Source organism: Homarus americanus, unplaced genomic scaffold (genome assembly GCF_018991925.1).
Source record: "Homarus americanus isolate GMGI-L3 unplaced genomic scaffold, GMGI_Hamer_2.0 scaffold12171, whole genome shotgun sequence".
NCBI lineage: Eukaryota > Metazoa > Arthropoda > Malacostraca > Decapoda > Nephropidae > Homarus > Homarus americanus.
In genome coordinates, this window is record NW_024734046.1 from 644,808 (window position 1) to 651,067 (window position 6,260).

The window sequence follows — 6,260 nt, forward strand, 5'->3', positions numbered from 1 at the left end:
TCAGCTTTCGTGGAAGAAGAAATTGTTTATCGCGCGAGACAAACATCCAGTCTATTAAATTATATGATATACTGTTCCGCTTGAGTATAAGTGAAGGGCACGGCTCCTCCAGAACAAACACGCTCAATTATAGAAACGACTGGATGACGACAGAGATAATAAATTTAGACCATGATTTGACAGCAGTTGGGTTGCCACACATCACAAACAATTGTCGTGTCTTTGCCAAATGTCAGACTCCACCCAAGTGTCAGCGTGCACGAGTGTCAGCCCCGCCTCGTTACTACCACCGCCCTCCCCCCTCCCCCCTCACTCAGAACAACAATAACTGGTAATTCTTAATGAACGACAAGTTAAGTAATAAGATTCTCTTCTCACTGTATATATTACATATCATAAATGCTGATGCCATCGCAAAATCAAGTCTGAATCAGAAGAAACAAAATTATTCCCGTTTTTATCATTATTGAGGTGCGGGTTTTTGTGTGTGGTAGAGGAGCTGAAGGGGACAAGACAATTCCATACTACACTGGAAATAATTACTTTAACAATCACCTCTGAGAATAACCAGTAACCAGTACACGTTCATTATCCTGACGGGAATATATCTGGTAGCCAAGCAACTTTTATGTAATTCATCTGATTTAACCTGTGTTTATAGCGACACGGTAAATCATTAAACGGGGCGGCTGGACTCGTTACTCAAACGCGTGTTACTTTCTCTAGAAAAAAAGTTGCCATTGTCCCGTTAAGATCATCCTCCAACCCAGCGTGAATACTGTTCAAGGGGTCACCTTAAAGGTTCACAGTTGACGTAACACTAGTGATTCTTATTCCTGTTGACGCTCTGTTAACGTCTCTTGGACACACACACACACACACACACAGGGATGAATCCGTTAATCGGTGGATCGTGATGTAAGAGTAATTAACACGAAGCACAGAGATCTGCTGGTGATGTAGGGACGATGTGACCTGTTTGTGTGTTACCTGAGGGGCCAGTAGTAAGATGGAGCATGAGCATGGGGCCAGAGGTGGTTTGGTGGGTCACTGGTGGGGTCACGGGTGGGCGGGTGGGTTTCAAGTGGAGCCTGGGAGCGGTGGGTGGGTTTCAAGTAGGGTCAGGGGGCGGTGGGTGGGTTTCAGGTGTGGTCAGGGGGTAGTGGGTGGGTTTCAGGTGTGGTTAGGGGTCGGTGGGCGGGTTTCAGGTGGGGTCAAAGGTCTGTGGGTGGGTGGGTTTGTCACAAGGGGGGGGGGCCAAAGGTGGATGGGTGGGTCTCAGGTGTGCAAGGTAAACAAAGGCAGGGACGCAGGTGTGTGTGTCTGAATTTCCCTTGGGTTTCTCTTGTCACTTTTTCTCCCCTTTCCTTTTCGTTATATTTGTTTATCGTCGTTTGTGTGTTTGTTATGATCTCTCTCTTATTCTGCCTATCTATCTATCTATTTATTTATCTGTCTATATCTATGTCTATCTGTCTGTCTGTCTATCTGTCTCGGTTAATCTAAAGGTGAATAATTGATCACCTTGATAACAGTATATGCAAAGATATTGACTAGCTGGTCAAGTTGGGCAGTTAAGTCAAGCGTGAAAATATTGAGTAGCGTCTTGACCTTCATCAGGCAACAGTGTCGGGGGTGGGGAGTAAAACCTCACTGGTGTGCAATTTTGTATCAGACTGAATCAAATATCGGTCGTAACTTTCTCGGTGAACAAGTTGATTTTACACAATAAGGTATATATTTTGATCTTGATTAGGGACCTACTTGTATCTATTTGGAATCCTTGTACCTGTATTTGTGTCTATAACTGCTGAACCTCTACCTGTTGGTATAATGATTTAATGAGGAATTATATAAAATCTGTGAAATTGTGTCTTGACTGTGTGAGGAGCCTAGGAGAGAAGTGTCAATTCACCTGAACACTTTGAGGCGTGTCTCACTCCAGGAAGTACAATACCTCAGTCAGACAAGGTTACAGAGAGTTAGTTAGCAGCAAACACAGGTAGTTGTTTTATTTACATATATTGAATATTTTGTATAAAGTCATGACTCGCCTTAACTAATTCTTTTCCTAATTCTAAGAACTAATTTTTGTTGAGTCGGGTAATTGAATATTGGTTGTGACATCTGGTGGTAAGTCCAGACAGGTAGAAGATTTAATTATTGATTATCATATTTGTTACTTATGCAGAATGTGTGTGTGTGTGTGTGTGTGTGTGTGTGTGTGCGCGTGTGCGTGTGTGTGTGTGTGTGTGTGTGTGTGTGTGTGTGTGTGTGTGTGTGTGTGTGTGAGACTCTGTCCGTGTTTGCTGGCTTCTAAACAACTTACTTAGATATACACAGTTACCTTTCCACTACCCAGCTTACTCAAACAAGTCCACCAGGTATCTGATTATCTAGTGATTCTGAACAAGGATTGAACGCATCACTGACAAGCCAAGCATGACGTGCCTAGTGTTTGATATTTGAGGAGAGTGAGAGAAAAAAAGGGTGAATCGGTCTTGGTCGCTGTTGATTATTCTGTCTGTTGAGTTAAAAAATACGAGGACCCGGGGAGAGAAATTGTTTATCTTGACCGAGGCGTCACCTGCACCACTCTTACAGGTAACACAGGTGAGGATTGTGTTATGTGATGGTCCTCCCTCCCCCCTGTGTGTGTGTGTCGTTGTTGACGTTTGCTTATATATATTATTATTATTATCTTACAAATTGTTTTAAGATTGAAAGTGTTTAGTATGTATTTATGTTTGTCAGTTAAAGCGCGAGATGGAGTTACGAGCTTAGGGTACCAAGTCAAATTATTTATTACTTTAAGAAATAAAGTTAATAATAGAATTGTTGTAAAACCGGTCGTCAACTGTGTATTTTACAAAGATTGTTGTTAGTACTATTTTTTAGCTGTTATTGATCGTATATCATGAGTGTGTTTTGCTTTTGCTTATATTACAGCCATTAGACAAGATGAATGTGTGTGTGTGTAATAATAATAATAATAATAATAATAATAATAATAATAATAATAATAATAATAATAATTAACGGTTTTTGAAAAAGTTTGCAGCCTGAAAACTGAAAATATACATTGGACATAAATGACTTATTACATACATTGGTGGTCAAACAAAAGCCTTCATTAGAGAAAGGCAAAGGAGCATACAGTGAACATACAGATTAATGTAGGTGTTGAACAGCAAACGCGTAGTGTAGTAACTCCCTCACAGGTGATGTTATGAGGGGCATCACGTGGTGTACTGTAGTAATTCCCTCCCAGATGGCGTTATGAGGGACGTGGTGTGTGTGTGTGTGTGTTAGAGAGGTAGAGTTACTTTCACTTTAATGGATTATAAGTGTGTGTTAAATAATCTGCTACTTTTTTAACTTTGAAATAGTTGAAATTATTATACTGGAAGGAAATTCTGTAGGAGCAGCTCACTCGTGTGGGGCCAAACGCCTCCCTGGCGCACAAGAACACTCTTTGTCCTCCACTGAGTAATGAATAACCCGGTGAGTAACCCTGTAATAGTAGGGTAATAGTTAAGCTTTATCATTGGTTACTGTGTCAGAGTAAAGTCATTAATTTTCATTATAAATAATTATTGTGTAGGGTTTCTTATCTACACTGTAACCTTGATGTAGCAATTGTTAACTAGAAACCTGTGTGTGTGTGTGTGTGTGTGTGTGTGTGTGTGTGTGTGTGTGTGTGTGTGTGTGTGTGTGTGTGTGTGTGTGTTCAGCCATTAACTTCAGTATCACACGAGTATCACCAGCAGTAAGTTAATGGTCTGTGATGTGTGAGGGAACATGAATTGTGCCTTCCTCGTCAGATTACCACATCAGCCCTACACTGAGTCTGGCGTTACTCTCATGTTTCCACGCTCTACATTTAACAGATAACTAAAATACAGGAGTGTTTGTTAAAGGTTAAATAGACAGTAAGGTTATTGTTTGATCTTATATCTGTCTAACAATAATCAGTAAATAACTTTTATAATTATTGTCATCGTCTTATTTATTTAGGCTATTAAAGATAAACATATACGATTGTTATACTAAATATCATAATTACTAAATATGTCTTGATTTATAGATCCTATGTTTACATCGACTCACACGACAGTCACGAGGAGAACCACTTGTTGCCTGGTCTTGTGAAACTTCCCTCTGCTTGACATACTACAGTCTCTCGTGTTATTTTTTTTAACCTCTTCGTATTGACTTTTCATCGTGTTTAATTAATAATTAGATAATTTATTTGGTAATATAGCAAAATAATGTCTATAAACTACGTCCGATGGAAATATAAATAACGCCTCGGTGTTTTTACTTATTAGTATATATCACGTTAGTACTGGTTATTAACACCAGGCTTAACAAAGGCGTTTGATAGGTGAAAGGCGATAGATCATGTGCATCGCTTATTAACTGGTGAATCAAGGCTGTATCGTAGGTAATGAGGGAGGGTGGGAACGGCTCATTACCGGGAGTACCAGGAGCAGCAGATGGTGAACGCGAAGTAGTGTACCTTGGTCACCACCACCTCCACTGTTGAGAGTCTCACCAAAAAGGGTAACTCCTGTCGGTGTCTCTGTTTTTGGATTATGAGTTTGTTCTTAAATGTTTTCCTAATTTAGAAAGGTATCCTTTTTATACACTTGGCTTAAGTAAAAAATCCTGTTCAAGAAATCATACAATAACACTGAATCTTGACATTAACTTTAGCTCACCGTCAATAGAAGATGCACCCTGGCAATTTAAATGTTAATGTATTACAATGTAGTGATCAAGAGGTCAACCACGGACAGACAGTAGCACCACCACTGACCACCTTTCTTGAGACGCTGCCTAAGAATACTTTAAGATGCCTTGTGTGTCTCTCTTCCAGTGTGAGGCAGAAGAATAAGAAGCGCAGCACGTGTGGGGGGTTTGTCAATCAGGAGAGGGATATTATGAAACAAGTTGGTGAGTCAGTTGATTAGGCCAGTTCACTTGAGGTTTAGTAATATGTCGGTAGCCTTCACAGACTTCGTCAGGAAACTGTTTGTGAGGTTCAGATATCAGGGTTTGGTGAGTTGAACGAGTGGCTAAATTCTGTTTGTGTCTTAATAATAATAATAATAATAATAATAATAATAATAATAATAATAATAATAATAATAATAATAATAATAAACAGACATTAGTAACAGTAATACGGACCATAATAACGAAAGAAAGTAGAAGAAAATTTATAAAGAATCTTCATTGAAAAATTAACCTGGAAGTATTTTATTGATGCACTTTCTCACGTGTGTTGAGGCCGTCGTGTACTTCATGACCATTACCTCCTGGTAGAGCGTGGAAGAGTTCCTACCAAACAGCCTCGTTCTTGTTACCTTGTTGTATTAATGTGTTTCAACGACCTGGAACTTTAACCTTAACTTTCCTTAACTTTCCTTACCTTGCATTACTTTACCTTGCCTTACCTTACTTTACCTTGCCTTGCCTTGGCTAACTGAACCTAAACTAACTTAACCTAATCTAACCTAACCCGTATTAATCTAACTTTACCTAATCTAATCTTATCTAACCTGAACTAAAATAGCAAAACCTAACCTAACCTAACATACCCTAACATAACATAACCACCTATTATTATATACAGTACAGTTGCTTCACTAAATACGACTTAGAAAACACTAACGAATAATTTCTTTCTTCACTCACGTTGTCATTCGGTGTTATAATGCATTAAAGTTCTTCAATATCTTGGAAGGATTAAGAAATATATTCATTTTGACGGTAAACGTATTATTGGTTATGTTTATTTACTGAACTCGGCTTAGACTTGTTTATCAGTGTATAAAAACAGTAATTTAGGACGTCCCTTGTAAGGTGTTTTTCTCGTGAGATTTACAACCGGAAGATGGTAATATTTGTTGCTGAGCCACATAATGTATTTTTTTTATTACCATCAGTTACATTATTCCCGAGATTAATGGAAATACAAGAACTAATTAAATAAAATTGAATAGAAAGGGAAAATAAAATAAAGGAAAACAAATGCGAAGTTAGGAAGAAAAAGTCATTAAGGAGACTAAAGAAAACTTGATAATTTTGCTTTGTATGTTTATCTTCCTTCAGAACACTGACCCAGAACCCAACGTCCCTCACCCTCTTCCTCGACCTTAGTCTCAAGGTGTGTGTGTGTGTGTGTGTGTGTGTGTGTGTGTGTGTGTGTGTGTGTGTGTGTGTGTGTGTGTTTTTCCTTGCCAGTCATCCTC